At 37.6% G+C, this 23,401-nt stretch overlaps 1 long non-coding RNA gene across 1 annotated transcript in view; it reads right to left on the reverse strand.

Moving 5' to 3' along the window:
• LOC147576659 (uncharacterized) overlaps nt 1-23,401 on the reverse strand; it is a 205,288-nt gene that overhangs the window by 181,601 nt on the left and 286 nt on the right. Inside the window, exon 2 of the long non-coding RNA XR_015241020.1 lies at nt 1,893-2,096. This is a non-coding gene — a long non-coding RNA (uncharacterized LOC147576659). The remainder of the gene's footprint in view (nt 1-1,892; nt 2,097-23,401) is intronic.

Genomic DNA, 23,401 nt, shown 5'->3' on the forward strand with positions numbered 1-23,401 from the left:
ATGCCAACTGCAAACATATTGATGAAATAGGTAACGTTCATCATTAAGGAAGAAAGGAAAGGAAAGGAAGGAAGGGAGGGAGAGAGGAAAGGAGTAACACTGAGTACCTACTAAGTGGCAGTCATTTTCACATGTCCTATTTAATCACTATGTTTTCTCTGAGAAGAATTATTACTGTCATTTTTTATTAGAAAATTTGATTTTTAGAGGAGTTAAATCACTTTTCTATGGTCACACGTCTACTTATGTGCTAAAGGTAGGATTCAATCCCATGTCAGAATGACTGCAGAGCCCATATTCTTTTCCCTACACCACCAGATCCTTTTGCAAATGACAAGAGAGTGATATAAACTATTCCAGTATGTAAGCTTGAAATCAGGCACTTGCCAAAAAACAATAGTGGGGAGATAAGAAAAACAACTTAGGACTCCTGTCCCAACTTCAGGGAATTTTTCCTAAACCCACTTGCAATAACAAAGAAAAAAGAGAACCACTAAAAACCTTTGAGAACCGTTCCCTCATTGATGCAGACACCAACCTCAGCAAAGACTTACCTGGTCCAGCTCATATGGTCAGAAAATGCAAGGCTCACAAGGATCCAAGATAAGCTCCTCTAAATTCTTCCTTCACAAAGTTAAAAAAATGAAGCCAAATGTCGCTGATAGCTAGAAGTGAAGTAGAGCCAGGTCTACAAGTCTCCTTCTTCCTAGCCAAATTCTCTTTATTCTCCATTGAGCAAAGAGAAATTAGAAGAATGCAAGATATGACCCCAATTCACACCTACAATCTGGCCCTTGTGAAACTAACTGCTTTTTATAAAAACTAGGCCAACTATCAAGTATAAACATGCTAATGTGCGTCCAATAAAAACAAGCAGATTTCTAAGGGTGGAAAGCTGGAGTAAAGCAGAGCACTTGATGCCCAGCACATGTATGCACAAAGTGGGAATTCATAAATGCCCACTGGCTTGAACAAGATTGAATCATGTTGATTTCCAGAGCAAAGAATCCTGCATGTTACTGCCCTTCTGTAGACTTTTAGCTGGTTACCAAAGCAAAATCAAACTAGGGAAGAGCAGGTTTCTAAGGACAATAATAATAACACTCAAGTAAATAAATTCTTACCAAGGAATGAGAGAGTTACTCACACTCACTCACACACACACACACACACACACACACACACACACACACACACACACAGGTTTAAGTTTCCAAACAGGAAGAAAAGCAATTATTTGTCAATTCAATCTCCTAGTTAAATGTAAATAAGATTTAGTTGTTTATCATAATAGTCTATATGTAAGGTCAGGTTTGACCTAAGAGCATTTTTAATAATATTAAAACCAGCTCAGAGCATTCTCCTCTGTGTTTGTTCTCCAGGAAATGCCCAAATTTCCAGACAGTGCTGATGTGAGTTAGGATGTCCTCCTTTAGTATCTAGGCCATTTACTTTTTATTTAAAAAAAATTTTTTAATGTTTATTTATTTTTGAGAGAGAGAGAAAGAGAGAGTGTAAGCGGAGAGAGAAAGACACAGAACGTGAAGCAGGCTCCAGGTTCTGTGCTGGCAGCACAGAGTCCAATGTGGGGCTCAAACTCACGAACTGTGAGATCAAGACCTGAGCCAAAGCCGGATGCTTAACCGACTAAGCCACCCAGGCGCCCCAAGGCCATTTACTTTTTAAAAAATATATTTTTTTAGAATAGTTTTAAATTTACCTAGAAAAAAAGTGGAGATAGTAACAAAGAGTTCTCATATACCCCACAGCCAGTTTCCCCTATTATTAACATCTTATATTAGTATGGTACATTTGCCAGGCTTAATGAACCAATATTGATACATTATTATCAACTAAAATGTATACTTTATTCTGACTTCCTTAGTTTTTACCTAATATCTTTTCTTCTTTTCCAGGATCCCACCCAAGATATCATATTACAGTTAGTTGTAATGTCTCCATAGGCTTCTCTTGGCTTGACAGTTTCTCAGACTTTCCTTGTTCTTGATAACCACATCAATTTTGAGGAGTACTGGTCAGGTATTGTGCATAATATCCTTCAACTGGGGTTTCTCTGATGTTTTCTTATGATTACACTGGAGAAGGGGAGAAAGAACACAAAGAAAGGTAAAGTGCTATTTTCATCACAGCATATCAAAGATACTATCAACATGACCTATCACTGTTGATATTAACCTTGGTGTCCATCAGTTTTCTCCAATGTAAAGTTACTCTTTTTCCCTCTTTCCATACTGTACTCTTTGGAAAGAAGTCACTATGCATAGCCCATACATAAATCGAGGGCAGTTATGCTCTGCCTCCTTGAAAGCAGAATATCTACATAAATTATTTGGAATTCTCCTGTGAGGAGATTCATCTATTTTCCCTCATTAATTTATTCAATCCTTTATTTACATCAGTGTGGATGAATATTTATTTTCTACTTTATGTTATAATCCAATGCTATTTAATTTATTTTTTGCTCAAATTGTTCCTGCTTTGATCATTGGGAATCTTTTCAGTTTGCTCTTGTGTCCCTTTGACCTACCCCCATCATGGTGTTTTTATTGTGTACTTCCTTACTTTCTGGCACTGTATGATAACCCAGGCTCATCTTATATATTTCCTGCCCCACTCCTAAAATCAGCCATTTCTCCAAGGATCCCTTGGGGGTTTTTTGTTTGATTGGTTGGATGTTTTTGAGAATGGTCATGGAAATAAAGATCTAGGTGCACTCAGGGCACCTGGGTGGTTCAGTTGGTTAAGCATCCAACTCTTGGTTTCAGCTCAGGTCATGACCTCACACTTTTGTGGATTTGAGCCCTGCATCAGGCTCTGCACTAGCAGTGTGGAGCCTGCTTGGGATTATCTCTCTCTCCGTCTCTCTCTGACCCTCTCCAACCTGTGCTGTCCCTATCTCTCTCAAAATAAAAAAAAAAAATCTAGATGTGCTCATTGCTGTTGGAATGTCATTTCTTCCAGGCCCTTTCCCAGATATCCAGGCAATAGGAGCCCCAGTAGTCCTAATTTCATAGACCAATGATTCTTTTTTAAATTGGGGGCTCAAAATAGGGTTTTTAACTTTTTCATATTTTCAGACAAAAACATCTAAAATTTATACTTCTAACACTGCTACCATTCTACAAAAGATAGCAAAGGAGAAAGTTATAAAAATCAGAATAAAGAAGAGTCACTAAATAAGTCTAGTTTTATGAAAAACTGACTACATGGACCTTATTTTCCTCATTTTACCAGTGACAACTAACTCACTGATAAGTACCAATCAAAGGATTGGCCTTTACCAATCAACTAGAAGAAATAATTTTCTGAACTGTACTTAAGATAACCCTTTAGGATAATGTGGACATGCTGAGAGCAAGTAAACAAGTCCTATGATTGGGATCTAACTCCTTCTACCTTCCCAGTGGTCTCTCCTTCCACATTCCTTCCCCTACCACAGCCTGGCCCGCTACATACACATACCATTACCATTAAGCAAAAAGAGAGCTCAGTATGTGGAAGGAGAGACAATTTACAATTCACAGTACTTTGAACCTAACTGTACTAAATGCTATAATTTCAGCACAGACTATGGGAACTCAGAGGAGAAACAACTTCTGATTTATCTGGAAAGGCTTCATGAAAGTTATGTTATTTAGGCTAGGCTCTTAAGGATCCATAAGATTTTTGACAAGAAATGATGGAAAAAAGTGACAATCTGAGCTTTACAGTCTTGCAAAGGCCCAGAGATATGAAAAAGGGAGCAATGTTCCCTAGGTAACCAGTTGTATATAGTGGCTACAGCCTATGGTATCATGGCAATAGGGAAGAGATGGAAAAAAATGAAACTGGAGGGGGGTTATGCAAGGAGCCAATTCTGTGGTGTCTTAATTCCTAGGCTAAATACTCTCTGATTGGCACAGGAAAGCATCATTGGGTTATGATCATCACAGGGATATAATAAGATTTTGAGGACTCTAAAAAATGATTCTAGTGGTGGTGATGTAAAATATGTTACATCATACATATAACAAGAAATTGTTAAACCAAATCTAGCTGATCACTGGACCCATCGAAGGAGATTTATAAAAGCTCAAAATCATGGGCCCCTAACCCAGCCCAAAAGAATCAGAATGTTTTTTCATGTTTAGGACCTAGAGAGATGTACTGAAGCAAACACATAAACAAAAGCAAAATAAATCCCAGAGAATCTGATCCAACTGATCCCAGGATCAGTGAATGGGAATTGCTGAACTACAGAAAAGAGGGATTAGAGACAGTAAGACAAAGAGTACCAGTACAAAATGATAAGGGCTTGGACTCTGGCAGTGCAGATAGGACAGAAAATGGATTCCAGAGAGATTTCTGAGACTAAAATCAGAAATAGTGGCTAACTGATGAGATATGAAAGTAACTCAACAAGGACAGTGAAATTTTCAACTTGGGCAACTACATGAATGGTTCTTTCACTAGCCAAGTTAGGGTACAAAGAAAAATTAAGCATATTTGAGATAGAAGATAATGAGTTTGGCTTGAGTATGTGGTGTTTCTGGTATGGAAACAATATGTGAGTGGAAGTATCTATAAAGCAGGTAAATTTGTAGCTATGGGGGAAAGGTAGGACTAAAGATCAGGATTTTTAAGCCATTAACATGCAAGTGTCTTGGGAGGGAATAAGGAGAAATTAGTTTGGAAATAAAATCAAAGAAATATACCTAATAGTTGACAGTGAAAACTGTGGCAGGACAAACATTACTATGCAAACTTTACTTCTCTAATTGCCAGTCTAATTTTCCTCAAAATAAACCCCAAACCAGAAGGGTTTACTTTGCTGGAGAGAGTCTAAGTCAACCTATACAATCAAGGAATGAGGAGGCAGTGATGGAAGGGGAATGAGGAAAAGAAAAAAATTGCAGGGGGTTAGGTGTCAAGAGAGAGTTAGGGGATTTATGGGAGGAGATGCCCCAGAGTACTTGGAAGCTGTGATGGAAGTCAATAGGATTGGAAGGAAATGTTTTACCAAGTTTGCTGTGGCATATGTATGGTCATAGTTTTTGAGAAATGTAAAAATAAATAAAACAGTATTATTTTGAAGTGAATTTTGGTTGTTGTGCTGTGTTTCTTTCACTTCAGCACCACTCTAAGCCTGAATCATACAGACCTAAGCTTAATAAAGAATAAAGAATTATTAGATTTGATAATACAGTAAGAAAGTACAGTACCTGGAGTACTATTGTTACATTCAGAAAATACAGCCCCCAGAGAAGTGTCATTCAGGGTACATGAATTAAGGGACATAGAGTTTGAATGGTGGCATTAAATATTAACTGAATTGGAATGAACTCAATTTACTTTGTCTTACACATCCTCTGACCTCTCCTTGGTATTTCCTAGACCCGAGTTCAAGCTCTTGATCATTTTTCTTCTATACCACTGCACTGTTTCCAATCTCAGCAAACTCTCTGTCACACCTACAGTCCATCCTTTTCTCCTACATAAATGTATTTTCTCTGATACAGAGCTTAATATGTCATTCCTCACACTTTGAGGACTCACCATTTTTTTCCAGAAGGACGTCCAAACACGTTACTATACTAAGTGGATAATGGTGAGTTGGCATTCAGCATCCATTTTGAGTGTGTGCTTTCTTAAACTGTAGAGGATGAAAAATGAAAACTACTTTTCCCAGACTGTCTACAGCTGGACTTCTGGAACCCAATAAGTTCTACCAATTAATGCATATCCACATGAGTTAGAAGGCAGTAAGGAGAGATGAACTTTATGCTACTTCAGCTACTGCTACAGGCAAGCATGATCATGGAAATACTGGTTTTTTCTGCAGCAAAGTTCCAGAATCTAGCCTAGCTTCTTGGGTGTTGAGAGGCAATTATAGTCATAGCAATGATCAGACTTAGTTTTAAGCACTTCTAATGGTTTCATAAGCACCTAATTCCCCATATTAAACTTTTTCTGTTTAAAATATTTGGAGAGGTTTCTGCTTCTCTTGAGGGAGCCCTGATTGATACAAATGCCATTAAACACATTTTACTATTTGGCCTCCAATCCTCATCTCAAATCTTAAGTCATTCTTAAAGGATATTTCACACTATAACCACACAAGATCATTTGCCATTCCAGAATTTAATCTATCCTATACACTCTCATCTCTACAAATGCTATTCCTTCTATTCTCATTACCCTTGATTTTCTTCCTAATTGTATTAGTTATTTGTTGCTGTATAACAAATTACCCCAAAACTTACTAGGTTGTAACAATATTTATTATCTTGTGTTGCTGTGGGTCAGGAATGGGGTCCTCTGCTTCAGGGCTTTCACAGAGTTGCAATCAAAGTGTTGGCCAGGGTTGTATTCATCTCAAGGCTCTATTAGAAAGGTATCATTTCCAGGTTCATTCATACTGTTGTTGGCAAGATTTAGTTCCTTGTTTGCTATTGGCCAAAGTTTGCCCTCAGTACCTTCCCATGTGAAACTATCCATTGGGGCAGCTCATAAAATGGCAATTTACTTCATTAGAGCAAGCAAGAGAAAAAGCCAAAGACAGAGGGTAATAGCAAGATGGAAATAATAATCTTTTAGACCAAATCTTGGATGTGACATCCCATTACTTTTGCTATAATTCTATTCATTATAAGCATCACTATGTCCAGACCACACTTAAGGGGAGGGAATTATGCAAGAGCATAAATACCAAAAGGCAGGGAGCCATTTTAGAAGGCTACCTCCCACATTAATGAATCCTTCTCATTCCTTCTCTTTGCAATGTTTATATATCACTACCTTGTACTATTGTTAGTTGTATACGATATTTTATTTTTCCTTTTATCTTTAGCACTTGTGTAGTACATGCTAACCTAGCACATACTTAGTTGGCTTTCAGTAAATGTTGTTGAATGAATGAATGCATATATTCTTTGGGATTTCACAAGTTCCAAGTCTTACCTTTATCCAGCTGTCTATACTAAGTGTTAAGATCATTCACTATAGGACCAAGTGTTCCTGTCCACCTAAATATTGTTCATTTTGATGTCCTACTTTTAGTATAGAATGCAGTTGTTAACAAACCAGAAGAATGAATAAAGGCTATTGTGTTTGAACTTTACTCTCTGAGTTGGCTATTGACTCACCGCTATTGTGAGCAATCTCACATTAATATTTATTTTAACAAGGAAACTGCAGTGTGTTTTGAACTGTGGTCAAGTCAAAGAAAGTTGAGGGCCCCTAGGAAACCACATAGCCAATAAATATTGACAAAAATTTGGTTCCTTGGTCTCTAGATTTTTACTTTAGTCTTTGAAGTCTAAGATGCTTTCTTGGCAATCTGGAATTCTGCCTAACAAATACTATCATTTTCTAGAAATTAGATTCCTTTTGAAACATTTCCAGAGTTTTAATTTTACTACTCCAACTGTGTTGTTGTTATTTTCTTTGGGTTTAGTCTTCAGCTAAGTTGAAGACATTCTTCGTGATCAAAAAAAAAAAAAATCAATTAAAAGTAAAATACTATGAATAAAAAAAAGATCTGATAGAATACTCCATGTACAGATTCTTTTATCTATGAAGATAATAATTTCAGCAAAAGTCAATATTATAAATAATAATTGTAATAGCAAAGACTTAGATGTTACAAAACTGCATAAACTGCTGTATCATAGAGGTGCCTGGGTGGCTCAGTTGGTTAAGCATCCAAGTTCAGCTCAGGTCATGATCTCACAGTTCATGGGTTTGAGCTCCACATTGGGTTCCCTGCTGTCAGTGTGGAGCCCACTTTAGATCCTCTGTCTCCCTCTCTCTCTCTGCCCCTCCTGCACACATGTGGTCTCTCTTTCTCTCTCAAAAATAAATAAACATGAAAAAAAGTGCTGTATCATAGCAAAATATCTTAAAATCATATTATGTTTTCTCCATTAGTAGGTTTTTGAAAATAATCTATTAAAAAGCAGCAAGAGAAAAGAAGACAGTTACGTGCAAGGGGAAACCCCTATAAGGCTATCAGCAGATTTTTCAGCAGAAACTTTGAAGGTCAGAAGGGAGTGGCATGATATATTCCAAGTGCTGAAAGGGGGAAAAGTGCAGCCAAGAATACTCTATCCAGCAAAGCTATCATTCAAAATAGAAGGAGAAATAAAGAGTTTCCTAGATAAACAAAAGCTAAAGGAGTTCATGACCACTAAGCCAGCCCTATAAGAAATTAATTAAAGAGGACTCTGAGTGCAAAGGAAAGACCATAAGTGAGAGTATGAAAAGTAAAAAACACAAAAGCAGTAAAAATAAGTATTTCTGAAAAAATCAGTCAAGGGATTTGTAAAATAAAAAGATGTAAAATATGACACCATATACCTAAAATGTGGGGAAAATGGACAAAAGATAAGAATGGACCATTCACAACAAAATTGAAAATGGCTCTTAAATATAAGAAATAAGCTGACTACTACTCATAATAAGAAACAATGAAAATTATCCTTGCTACACCACTTCTATCAGGTTGGCACAAATTCAAAAATGTGACAGAATATTCTTCTGATCCAGGTGCAGAGTAATGAGCACCCTCATATATTCCTGCTGAGAATTCTTCCCATAGAGAGAACTTAGGTAATACCTGGTTAAAACAAAAAAAAAAAGTGAAATTACTTACATAAAAGATCATTGACTGTTGAATTCTGTGGATAACAACAACCCAAATGTCCATCAAAAGGGGTCTGGTTAAAGAAATTATGATAAATCCATGTTTGAATTCTATGTAGTTATCCAAAAATGAAGTAAATCTCTATTTTTTAATTACTCTAATATGAAATGATCTTCAGGATATATTATTAAGTGAAAAAAAAAGGAGTTACAGAACACTATACATTGTGTAATAATGGGGTGGAAAACACAAACACATTTCTACTTTTATTTATGTTTGTGTATGTATTTGCTTATATTTGCAAAAATCCTGGAAAAAACACAAAAATGTTTAAAAGTACGAGTAAAGAGGTAACAGGGTAGAGGACTGGGAATGGGCATGACACTTCTCCAAATATGCCTTATTATATAGTTCCAACTTGGGAAACGTAGAAAAATTTTACATTTCAAAAGTAAAATTAAAAAGAAATTTCTAAAAGTAATAAAACAAACTGAGGAACTACTAGAAAAAGGAGAATTATTTCAAGGGACTAGAACACAGCTATTTTGACTCTGCATCACTAGTGATACATAGTCTAAGGACAAATAGAACAGTAAGAACATGTAAAGTCATTCAGTAACCAGTCAGTATATTGGGATTTTTATTTTGTATCTATTTTCTATATTTTATAATATAAATAATTACTTAATTAGGTAATATGATTTTCAATGTAAGATTAAAGAGAGACAACTATTAAAATAGTGTTATATTTAAAGTCTTGTAATATTAAATTTAAATTAGGAATATCAGTACAAACTCTAAATTGTTATTTTCTTCTCAAACATATATATTCCCTAGCTCTGTCCTCCAAAAAGACTAGAAATAATCATAATCCAATAACTATGAATACATCTAGCAACCAGATTGTCGTCTCTAAAATACCATTCCCCATTGAAAGGATCCAGAACTCCTTGGAGGGATAGCTGGTTCCAGATCTGAAGCCGGAATTAAAGAAGATAAGCCAGGGAGAGACCAGGATGCAAGAAAGTTGTCTTGTCAAAAAGACAATATGAAGTGCTTACCATTGGCTAAAGATGGGACTAAACAACAAAAGAAATACTAAATGCAACTGATCAAGTATATAAAACGCATAAATTTGTAGTTATACTAAAAATTTTATATTCTACACGTTGGACATGATTGCAAGTAACTAGGTACCAACTCCTTAAAAGGGAAGAATTTGACATTTTTCTTGCCTTTCCTGTATGAACAGTATTTCGAGGTAGCCCCAGTTCATAAGAAAAAGGTTTTTTTTACAGAAACATACTAATAAATAATCATCATTTTTTAATCCGTAATAAACTGGATTCAGACTACCATCCTAATAGATAAAATCATTAGATAAACTATTGATGAAAACCCCAATGATCAGTCTAAAAGTGGACAAGCAGATATTGTGGACTTCCTGATGTAACATGAAGCACACAGCACCAACTATTTTCTTGCCAGAACAGTCTGATGGAGCCTGAATCTCTCTAAAGCCAAACTGTATTTATAGAAAATATGGAAAGAGGAGAGAGAGGGAAGATGGCGGCGTAGGAGGACGCTGGGCTCACCGCGCGTCCCGCTGATCACTTAGATTCCACCTACACCTGCCTAAATAACCCAGAACACCGCCAGAGGATTAGTAGAACGGAGTCGCCGGAGCCAAGCGCAGACGAGAGGCCCACGGAAGAGGGTAGGAAGGGCGGCGAGGCGGTGCGCGCTCCACGGACTGGCGGGAGGGAGCCGGGGCGGAGGGGCGGCTCGCCGGCCAAGCAGAGCCCCCGAGTCTGGCTTGCAAAAAGCGGAGGGGCCTGACGGACTGTGTTCCCACAGCAAGCGCGACTTAGCATCTGGGAGGTCATAAGTTAACAGCTCTGCTCAGAAAGCAGGAGGGCTGGAGGACAAAGGGAAGGAGAGCTGCTGAGCCCCCGGACGACAGAGCTCAGTTTGGTGGGGAACAAAGGCGCTCGCCAGCGCCATCTCCCCCGCCCATCCCCCAGCCAAAATCCCAAAGAGCACCAGTTCCTGCCAGGGAACTTGCTCGCTCCACGCAAACACCCAACTCTGCGCTTCTGCGGAGCCAAACCTCCGGCAGCGGATCTGACTCCCTCCTGCTGCCACAGGGCCCCTCCTGAAGTGGAACACCTAAGGAGAAGCAAGCTAAGCCTGCCCCTCCTGCCCCCGTGCACCTTGCCTACCCACCCCAGCTAAGACGCCAGATCCCCAGCATCACAAGCCTGGCAGTGTGCAAGTAGCCCAGACAAGCCACCCCAACCCACAGTGAATCCCGCCCCTAGGAGAGGGGAAGAGAAGGCATACACCAGTCTGACTGTGGACACAGCGGTGGGCTGGGGGCAGACATCAGGTCTGACTGCGGCTCCGCCCACCAACTCCAGTTATACACCACAGCACAGGGGAAGTGCCCTGCAGGTCCTCACCACGCCAGGGACTATCCAAAATGACCAAGCGGAAGAATTCCCCTCAGAAGAATCTCCAGGAAATAACAACAGCTAATGAGCTGATCAAAAAGGATTTAAATAATATAACAGAAAGTGAATTTAGAATAATAGTCATAAAATTAATCGCTGGGCTTGAAAACAGTATAGCTGACAGCAGAGAATCTCTTGCTACAGAGATCAAGGGACTAAGGAACAGTCACGAGGAGCTGAAAAACGCTTTAAACGAAATGCATAACAAAATGGAAACCACCACGGCTCGGATTGAAGAGGCAGAGGAGAGAATAGGTGAACTAGAAGATAAAGTTATGGAAAAAGAGGAAGCTGAGAAAAAGAGAGATAAAAAAATCCAGGAGTATGAGGGGAAAATTAGAGAACTAAGTGATACACTAAAAAGAAATAATATACGCATAATAGGTATCCCAGAGGAGGAAGAGAGAGGGAAAGGTGCTGAAGGGGTACTTGAAGAAATAATAGCTGAGAACTTCCCTGAACTGGGGAAGGAAAAAGGCATTGAAATCCAAGAGGCACAGAGAACTCCCTTCAGACGTAACTTGAATCGATCTTCTGCACGACATATCATAGTGAAACTGGCAAAATACAAGGATAAAGAGAAAATTCTGAAAGCAGCAAGGGGTAAACGTGCCCTCACATATAAAGGGACACCTATAAGACTCGTGACTGATCTCTCTTTTGAAACTTGGCAGGCCAGAAAGAATTGGCACGAGATTTTCAGTGTGCTAGACAGAAAAAATATGCAGCCGAGAATCCTTTATCCAGCAAGTCTGTCATTTAGGATAGAAGGAGAGATAAAGGTCTTCCCAAACAAACAAAAACTGAAGGAATTTGTCACCACTAAACCAGCCCTCCAAGAGATCCTAAGGGGGACCCTGTGAGACAAAGTACCAGAGACATCACTACAAGCATAAAACATACAGACATCACAATGACTCTAAACCCATATCTTTCTATAATAACACTGAATGTAAATGGATTAAATGCGCCAACCAAAAGACATAGGGTATCAGAATGGATAAAAAAACAAGACCCATCTATTTGCTGTCTACAAGAGACTCATTTTAGACCTGAGGACACCTTTAGATTGAGAGTGAGGGGATGGAGAACTATTTATCATGCGACTGGAAGCCAAAAGAAAGCTGGACTAGCCATACTTATATCAGACAAACTAGACTTTAAATTAAAGGCTGTAACAAGAGATGAAGAAGGACATTATATAATAGTGACAGGGTCTATCCATCAGGAAGAGCTAACAATTATAAATGTCTATGCGCCAAATACCGGAGCGCCCAAATATATAAAACAATTACTCATAAACATAAGCAACCTTATTGATAAGAATGTGGTAATTGCAGGGGACTTTAACACCCCACTTACAGAAATGGATAGATCATCTAGACACACGGTCAATAAAGAAACAAGGGCCCTGAATGAGACATTGGATCAGATGGACTTGACAGATATATTTAGAACTCTGCATCCCAAAGCAACAGAATATACTTTCTTCTCGAGTGCACATGGAACATTCTCCAAGATAGATCATATACTGGGTCACAAAACAGCCCTTCATAAGTTTACAAGAATTGAAATCATACCATGCATACTTTCAGACCACAATGCTATGAAGCTTGAAATCAACCACAGAAAAAAGTCTGGAAAACCTCCAAAAGCATGGAGGTTAAAGAACACCCTACTAACGAATGAGTGGGTCAACCAGGCAATTCGAGAAGAAATTAAAAAATATATGGAAACAAACGAAAATGAAAATACAACAATCCAAATGCTTTGGGACGCAGCGAAGGCAGTCCTGAGAGGAAAATACATTGCAATCCAGGCCTATCTCAAGAAACAAGAAAAATCCCAAATACAAAATCTAACAGCACACCTAAAGGAAATAGAAGCAGAACAGCAAAGGCAGCCTAAACCCAGCAGAAGAAGAGAAATAATAAAGATCAGAGCAGAAATAAACAATATAGAATCTAAAAAAAACTGTAGAGCAGATCAACGAAACCAAGAGTTGGTTTTTTGAAAAAATAAACAAAATTGACAAACCTCTAGCCAGGCTTCTCAAAAAGAAAAGGGAGATGACCCAAATAGATAAAATCATGAATGGAAATGGAATTATTACAACCAATCCCTCAGAGATACAAACAATTATCAGGGAATACTATGAAAAATTATATGCCAACAAATTGGACAACCTGGAAGAAATGGACAAATTCCTGAACACCCACACTCTTCCAAAACTCAATCAGGAGGAAATAGAAAGCTTGAACAGACCCATAACCAGCGAAGATATTGAATCGGTTATCAAAAATCTCCCAACAAATAAGAGTCCAGGACCAGATGGCTTCCCAGGGGAGTTCTACCAGACGTTTAAAGCAGAGATAATACCTATCCTTCTCAAGCTATTCCAAGAAATAGAAAGGGAAGGAAAACTTCCAGACTCATTCTATGAAGCCAGTATTACTTTGATTCCTAAACCAGACAGAGACCCAGTAAAAAAAGAGAACTACAGGCCAATCTCCCTGATGAATATGGATGCAAAAATTCTCAATAAGATACTAGCAAATCGAATTCAACGGCATATAAAAAGAATTATTCACCATGATCAAGTGGGATTCATTCCTGGGATGCAGGGCTGGTTCAACATTCGCAAATCAATCAACGTGATACATCACATTAACAAAAAAAAAGAGAAAAACCATATGATCCTGTCAATCAATGCAGAAAAGGCCTTTGACAAAATCCAGCACCCTTTCTTAATAAAAACCCTTGAGAAAGTCGGGATAGAAGGAACATACTTAAAGATCATAAAAGCCATTTATGAAAAGCCCACAGCTAACATCATCTTCAACGGGGAAAAACTGAGAACTTTTTCCCTGAGATCAGGAACACGACAGGGATGCCCACTCTCACCGCTGTTGTTTAACATAGTGCTGGAAGTTCTAGCATCAGCAATCAGACAGCAAAAGGAAATCAAAGGCATCAAAATTGGCAAAGATGAAGTCAAGCTTTCGCTTTTTGCAGATGACATGATATTATACGTGGAAAATCCGATAGACTCCACCAAAAGTCTGCTAGAACTGATACATGAATTCAGCAAAGTTGCTGGATACAAAATCAATGTACAGAAATCAGTTGCATTCTTATACACTAACAATGAAGCAACAGAAAGACAAATAAAGAAACTGATCCCATTCACAATTGCACCAAGAAGCATAAAATACCTAGGAATAAATCTAAACAAAGATGTAAAGGATCTGTATACTGAAAACTATAGAAAGCTTATGAAGGTAATTGAAGAAGATTTAAAGAAATGGAAAGACATTCCCTGCTCATGGATTGGAAGAATAAATATTGTCAAAATGTCAATACTACCCAAAGCTATCTACACATTCAATGCAATCCCAATCAAAATTGCACCAGCATTCTTCTCGAAACTAGAACAAGCAATCCTAAAATTCATATGGAACCACAAAAGGCCCCGAATAGCCAAAGGAATTTTGAAGAAGAAGACCAAAGCAGGAGGCATCACAATCCCAGACTTTAGCCTCTACTACAAAGCTGTCATCATCAAGACAGCATGGTATTGGCACAAAAACAGACACATAGACCAATGGAATAGAATAGAAACCCCAGAACTAGACCCACAAACGTATGGCCAACTCATCTTTGACAAAGCAGGAAAGAACATCCAATGGAAAAAAGACAGTCTCTTTAACAAATGGTGCTGGGAGAACTGGACAGCAACATGCAGAAGGTTGAAACTAGACCACTTTCTCACACCATTCACAAAAATAAACTCAAAATGGATAAAGGACCTGAATGTGAGACAGGAAACCATCAAAACCTTAGAGGAGAAAGCAGGAAAAGACCTCTCTGACCTCAGCCGTAGCAATCTCTTACTCGACACATCCCCAAAGGCAAGGGAATTAAAAGCAAAAGTGAATTACTGGGACCTTATGAAGATCAAAAGCTTCTGCACAGCAAAGGAAACAACCAACAAAACTAAAAGGCAACCAACGGAATGGGAAAAGATATTTGCAAATGACATATCGGACAAAGGGCTAGTATCCAAAATCTATAAAGAGCTCACCAAACTCCACACCCAAAAAGCAAATAACCCAGTGAAGAAATGGGCAGAAAACATGAATAGACACTTCTCTAAAGAAGACATCCGGATGGCCAACAGGCACATGAAAAGATGTTCAGCGTCGCTCCTTATCAGGGAAATACAAATCAAAAGCACACTCAGGTATCACCTCACGCCAGTCAGAGTGGCCAAAATGAACAAATCAGGAGACTATAGATGCTGGAGAGGATGTGGAGAAACGGGAACCCTCTTGCACTGTTGGTGGGAATGCAAATTGGTGCAGCCGCTCTGGAAAACAGTGTGGAGGTTCCTCAGAAAATTAAAAATAGACCTACCCTATGACCCAGCAATAGCACTGCTAGGAATTTATCCAAGGGACACAGGAGTACTGATGCATAGGGGCACTTGTACCCCAATGTTCATAGCAGCACTCTCAACAATAGCCAAATTATGGAAAGAGCCTAAATGTCCATCAACTGAGGAATGGATAAAGAAGTTGTGGTTTATATACACAATGGAATACTACGTGGCAATGAGAAAAAATGAAATATGGCCTTTTGTAGCAACGTGGATGGAACTGGAGAGTGTGATGCTAAGTGAAATAAGCCATACAGAGAAAGACAGATACCATATGGTTTCACTCTTATGTGGATCCTGAGAAACTTAACAGGAACCCATGGGGGAGGGGAAGGAAAAAAAAAAAAAGAGGTTAGAGTGGGAGAGAGCCAAAGCATAAGAGACTGTTGAGAACTGAAAACAAACTAAGGGTTGATGGGGGGTGGGAGGGAGGAGAGGGTGGGGGATGGGTATTGAGGAGGGCACCTTTTGGGATGAGCACTGGGTGTTGTATGGAAACCAATTTGACAATAAAATTCATATATAAATAAAAAAAAAAAAAAGAAAGAACTAAAAAAAAAAAAAAAGAAAATATGGAAAGAAAACAAAGTAAATGACACTACAAGGAAGAAAACAGATAAATCCAGAATGTAGGAATAATCTACACAATTGACCCAACGTGATAGTCTTTGTATGTCAATATAGCTAGACTTTTAGTCCCTAATTATTCAATCAAACACTAAACTAAGTGTTGCTGTGAAGGTATTTTGTATAGTAATTAAGTCCATAATCAATTGACTTTAAGTAAAAGAGATTATCCTAGATAATCTTGAAGAGTCTGATTCAATCAGTTGAAACAATTTAAGAGCAAGAACTGAGGCTGCCCAGAAGAAATTCTACCTGGGCATAGTAGTTTCAGCTCATGCCCATAAATTCCACTCTGCCCATCCTGACAGTTTACCTTATGCATTTCTAACTTGTCTTACCAGCTCTCCCAACTGAGTAAGCCAATTCTTTGCAATAAATCTCTTAGTATATATCTCCTACTTGTTCTGTTTCTCTGGTTGAACCCCAATACACCCAGTTTCTGATATAATTTAATAGTACGAAGAAAGGAGGGGAGGAGTACTGCTCTCAATTAAAAGAAATTTCAAATATAACAATCAAAATGTAATGAGATGATCTTGTTTGGATCCCAATTCAAAACAAATTAGTACAAATTTACTATCTGTAAAGGACATATTTTAGATAATCTGGGAAATATAATTATGAACTGGCTGTTTCTAGTCCTTGTTTTCCATGTAGCAGAGTGATAAACTGACCTGGGATTGCTCTCTGGGAGTAAACTGTGTCATCTCACATTGGTCTGTCTGTGGTAACAAGGACCCAAAGGACCAAGTTGGATAGCTCCCAGGACTGGAGCAAGTATTCTCTATATTGTTCTTGAACTTTCTGACTTCATTTCCCCTGGCTTGATCATTCCTTGCATTGTACATGATAATGGGAAGATTTTAGTTTTGCATTTGCATAAGAAGAAACATGATTTCTTTGATCTGCAGTTATTAGGCCTAGTTAGCTTAGAGAACAACAACAACAACAACAACAACAACAACAAACAGACTTCCAGATGGAAAAGTTTAAAGAAGAGAGATGGCTGGTTGATAGTATTAAAACACTGATGTGAAAGGATGTGACAGCTAGGGAAGAGAATGTTAACTGTCTCCTAGCCAAAAAGGTTGTCATGGAAGCAGATTCCTTTGATTTCAGTAAGGTAGAAATTGTTTGAAGGAAAGGCAGATAATGGCAGAGGAGTTGTTGGCAGGAGAATGGAAATTCCTGAGGTCAAACTGACATAGCTAAGGCAGAGAGGAAGCTAGCATGAGGTGAGTGAAGAGGTATAAAGGAAAGTGGGTCGTAAAGAACTGCAAAGATCAGTGATCATAGAACATAGCAATGAAGGATTGTGGGGAGAGTGTTGGGAGGTGGTTTGGAATGACATAACAATGGGGGTAGGTAGTATATTAAATGACTTTTCCCAAGATCCAGGTAGATCTCTGGGGCAATGGGATTGTAAAATCATCCATTTAAAATGAGTTCTCAGGGGCACCTGGGTGGCGCAGTCGGTTGGGCGTCCGACTTCAGCCAGGTCACGATCTCGCGGTCCGTGAGTTCGAGCCCCGCGTCAGGCTCTGGGCTGATGGCTCAGAGCCTGGAGCCTGTTTCAGATTCTGTGTCTCCCTCTCTCTCTGCCCCTCCCCCGTTCACGCTCTGTCTCTCTCTGTCCCAAAAATAAATAAACGTTGAAAAAAAAAATTTTTTTTTTTTAAAAATAAAAATAAATAAATAAATAAAATGAGTTCTCAAACACTGGGGTCCATTTTGTTGATATGTTCTGGCCTAATACTGAGCACCAGCACCTTTATGGCATAGACTTAATAATGTTTTAAGTTGGTTGGTCTGGCAGCAAGATACAAGATGGATTGAATAAATATGTTTCAAGATAAGTTGATTGGCTAGGATGTTGTTATACAAATTCATCTGTGAGACAAGGGATTTGTATTGAGATGATAGTATGGAATGGACAAGAATAGGTTAAGCCCAATAGTAGAAATATAACTCAGTAGCTAAAACTTGAGGTTCTAAAATCAGACAGTGGATTTGAATCCCTGCTCTACCATTTATGAATTATGTAACCTTGGGCAATTTATTTAACCTCTCCAGGACTGTTTACCCTTCTGTAAAATTGAGATGATATTGATATCTATCTTTAGGACTGTTGTGAGGCCTACATGAGATAATACATATAGAATAGAATACTTTTGGTACTTGGCAAACACTAAGAACTCAAAAAAAAAAAAGAATAAAAAAATAGAGCAAAGAGAAATTTTAAAGAAAATATAGGATACCATGACAGAACGCTTTAGGAGACAGAAAGAAATCTCTTCATATGATTTAACCTGGGAGACCAGAAGGAATACTGAAGCTACTTTGATAAGGAAATTGTTGAATTCAGGAGCCCATCACTGTAGTACATTCATCCCTCTGGGAGATATTCTATGTAAATACGGAAATACAGGATTGGAACACTAATGAAAGATAACAATTGGCAATGTTGATTTGGAAATCATCTGAATATGGATGATAATTGAAGCTACAAGTGCCTGAGCTCCCCAAATGTTCAAAAATAAAAGCAGAAAACTGAGGACAGAGCTTGAGAAGAAACAGCCAGAAAGGAGGGATCAATAAGACATAAAAACCTCAAAATGCATCATTCTAGAAGATGATGAAGCTTTAATCTTAATTATAGGTGGCCAGTTGTTCCTCTGTATTCTACACTAATATAATTAAAAGCAGTAATGTACTGTGAGGAAAAGCACTAGACTGGTGGTCGGCATATCTGGATTCTAACACAGTTTAGTTAACTTGCTCTGTGGTCCTTAGGTGAAGGACCTTGTCATCTTTGGATCTCAGTTTCCTCATCTATAAATGAAGAATGTTGGACCAAATGATTTATTAGTTCTTTTAACTTCATAATTTTATGGATTAATATAGGAAGTTAAAAGTTTTTACAATCCAAAACCACTCAGAGCCTTCCTCATATATTCCCACAGTCCTATCACATGTTTAGTGACCTAACAAAAAGCAGGAGGCATTGGACATATTTTCTTAGAAAAAAGTTTTAAAAGTCTCTCAAATTTTCCTGGTCTTCACTATAGGACTGTGTTTACTACAATTTCATTGAAGCCTCTGTATTTGGATGGGCAAATACCTACCTAAACTATGAAAATCTGAATATGCATTACAAATTATAAGATTCATTACAAAAGGATCAATTCTCCTCCTCTTCCTCCTTTCCCTCCTCCTCCTCCTCCCCCTTTACAGAGAGAGAGCATGAGAGCTGGAAGAGGGGCAGAAGGAGAGACAGAATCCTAAACTGAGCGCAGCTTAGGTCCATGCTGAGCGCAGAGCCTCACACAGGATTCGATCACCATGACCCTGGGATCATGACCTGAGCGGAAATTAAGAGTTGGTTGCTCCACTGACTGAGCCACCCAGGCACACCCCACTCTTCTTCTTATAAAAGGGTTAACTTAGCAGTTTCTCTTTCCTTAACTCTTGCTATTTATACTTGTGGTTTCCTACAAACATTTTCCTGCACCGTTTTTTATATAAGAAAAATAAAGGTTTCCTTTGCCTGCTACAAAATAACTTCATAACTCCTATTTCAGAATTTCTAATCTCTTCTATTACAGCTTTTAAGATAATCTTTATTAATGTCTTATGGTTTTATATTTTAATCATTACACTTGTAGAAAGTTAAGAAAAAAGCTGTAGTGCTTAAAAGAAATTATCTAGAGATGTCAATAATATTAATTTTAAAATATTTTAATCTTGTAGTCTCTCCTATAGTTGCAATCTTCACTACACTCTCTATGAAGTATAAAAAAGGACTACTTCAATTTTATAAATTGAAAGCAATTTGCACTGATTTTCTGACTCCCAGGCTCAGATTAGGCTGTAATATAAAGCCTTCCAAAATTTAAATAGATATGTTTTCCATCCCAACTTTACTGAGGCAAAATTTGCATATAGTAAACTGCACATGATAAAAGTAGACAATTTGAGAACTTCTGACCAAGTATACGTCTGTGAAACCATCACTACAATCAAGAAAAATAACATATCTATCACTACAAAAAGTTTTCTCCTTTGTGATACCACCTTCCCACCAATGTCCAGTCCCCATTTTTCATCCTCTTCATCCCACTGATCGCAACCACTGATCTTTTTATCACTATAGTTTGAATTTTCTAGAATTCTATATCAAAGGAATCATACAGTATGTGTTGCTTTTTTGGTCTGGCTTCTTTCACTCAGAATAATTATTCTGAGATTCATTCATGTTGTTGAGTCTATCAATTGTCCATTCCTTCTCATTGTCAAGCAGTATTCCATTGTGTGAATATACCACAATTTGTTTTCCTTTCACCTGCTGATGGTCATTTGGGTTGTTTCTAGTTTGGGCCTATCACAAATAATGCTGCAATGAATATTCATAGTCTTAGTGGGTAAATACCTAGGAATGCAATGGGAATCATATGGTAGGTATATGTTTAGCTTTTTAAGAAATGGCCAAATTGTTTTCCAAATTAGTTATATCATTTTATATTCCCAAAATGCACTATATGAAAATTCTAATTGTTCCATATCCTTGCCAATAATTTGTATGATCAGTCTTTTTAATTTTAGCCATTCTGTGACTAGGGTGTGCAGTGATACCTCATTGTACTTCTAATTTTCATTTCCCTAATGTCTAATGATGTTAAGCATCTTCTCATATATTTATTTTGTCATCAATATAACTTCTTTGGTGAAGTGTCTATCTAAATTTGTTGCCCAGGGGCGCCTGTGTGGCTCAGCTGGTTAAGCATCCGACTTTGGCTCAGGTCATGGTCTTGCAGTTTGTGGGTTCAGGTCCCACGTGAGGCTCTGTGCTGACAGCTCAGGGCATGGAGCCTGCTTCAGATTCTGTCTCCCTCTCTCTCTGCTCCTCCCATGCTCATGCTCTATCTCTCACTGTCTCTCAATAAAAAATAAACGTTTAAAAAAATTTAAAAAAAATTTGTTGCCCAGTTTTAAAAATTAGGTTCTTTGTCTTCTGAGTTGTAAGAGTTCTTTATATATTGTAGTTAGAAGTCCTTTATTAAATATATGCTTTCCAAACAGTTTCTCCCAGTCTATGGCTTACCTTTTTACTTTCTTAAGTATGTTTTGAAAAAATGTTTTAATTTTGAGAAGGTAAAATTTATCAATTCTTTTCCCTTTTAAGATGCTTTTTGTGCCATGTTTAAAAAATTTTTGCCAAATCCAAGGTAATGTATTTTTTTTCTTATATTCTCATCTATGAGTTTTATACTTTTAGCTCTTACATTTAGATTTATGATCCATTTTTTAATTTTTTATATGGTATGAGGAAAGGAGTGAAATTCTCTTCATTTTTTTGGCATAACTATTCAATTGTTCTAGCACCATTTCTTGAAAATATTATCCTTTCCCCATTGAATTGCCTTGGCATATTTGTTGAAAATCAATTGACTCTGTATGTGTAGGTCTATCCCTGGGCTCTCAATTCTGTTACATTGCTCTATTTATATCTATCTTCACATCAATACCACACTGTGTTGATTACTGTAACTCTTATAATGTCTTTTTTTTTTTTTTCTTTTTGAGAGAGAGAGAGAGAGAGAGGATCTTAAGGATGTGGGGCTCAATCTCACGACCCTGGGATCAAGACCTGAGCTGAATCAAGAGTCAGAGGCTCAATGAACTCGGACATCCAGGCGCCCTTCTTATAATGTCTTGAAATCGGACATCCAGGCGCCCTTCTTATAATGTCTTGAAATCAAGTATTGTAAATCCCTCAACTTTGTTTTTCTTGGTCAAAGTTTTGGCTACTCTAGTTCCTTTGCATTTCCATATAAAATTTAGAATCAGGTTGACAATTTCTATAAAAAGAATCTGCTACGATTTTTATTGGGCTTGCCTTAAATCTGTAGATCCATTCAGACAGAAATGACATCTTAAAAATATTGAATCTTCTGATCCATGAACATGATATATCTCTGTATTTAGATCATTAATTTCTCCTGCAATGCTTTACAGTTTTCATTTTATGTCTTTTACATCTTTGGTCACATTTATCTCTAGGTTTTTGTTTTTGTTTTTGCTGCTAAATGATATTTTAAAAATTTCAACATCCAATTGTTAATTGCTAGTATACAGAAATACAGCTGATTTTTTGTATATTAACTTTGTATCCTGCATCTTTGCTAAACTAATTAGTTCCAGTAGCTTTTTTTGGTACTATTCCATGGTATTTTTATCTGCAAATACAGTGTTATTCTTCCTTTCCAATCTCTATGCCTTTTATTTCTTTGCCTGGTTTTATTGCACTAAGTAGAACCTCCAATACTATTTTAATTGAAGGAAAATTTTACAGAGAAATATTCCAGACTCCCAGGCCCAGATAAGGCTAAACTACAGAATCTTGCTGAATTTAATTAGATTTTTTTTTTTTAATTTACTAAATCATTACTTATAGGCTTAGTTTAGGCTTATCATTATTAGGCTTAGTTTTTCCAAGGTTCATATATTCATCACATGTTCAAATACTGAACAACTATTGCAGGCCAGGTTGTGTGCTAGTTGTCAGGCAGAGAATCCTCGGCACATTCTCCTTAATGTATAAAAGGGGAGTACACGGACAACATGAACCTGGCCCTGATGAAGTCTTACTGAGGCAGTTTACAAGAGTTAAAAGCACAAGCTCATGGTTCAGTCAGTTAGGGTTTGAATACAGCTCTGTTCCTTACTGGTTGGTTGACTCTTGTAAAATTTAACATACTTTCCTGTTTCTTCAACTGTAAAATGAAGGTATTAATAATACCTACTTAACAGGATTGCTGTGAGGATTAAATTAATACCTTTAAAGTACTTGGAATAGGGCTTATTCTATGGTCAATAGCTATTATTAGAGGGCAGGATTAATTCTTCACAGTTTAAATCTACAAATAACTGATACACAAGCGTCCAAACATTAAGAATCGTAAGTAGTTTAATTTACCTGCTAAGTAGTTTAATTTAGTTTAATCTATCGTAAGTAATTTAAACCTGGGTTTAAGTCCTTGCTCTGCTGTTCACTGGCCGTGTGACTTTGAACAAACCACTTAAACAAGAGCAATGCCTGTAAGGTGACTTGTATAGTATTTTGCACACAACAGATGCTTAATGGGCAGCAATAATATCACAGCACGTGTTCATAAGAAT

Source organism: Puma concolor, chromosome D1, assembly GCF_028749965.1.
Source record: "Puma concolor isolate L17-30 chromosome D1, mPumCon1.1.hap2, whole genome shotgun sequence".
In the NCBI taxonomy this organism is placed as follows: Eukaryota; Metazoa; Chordata; class Mammalia; order Carnivora; family Felidae; genus Puma; species Puma concolor.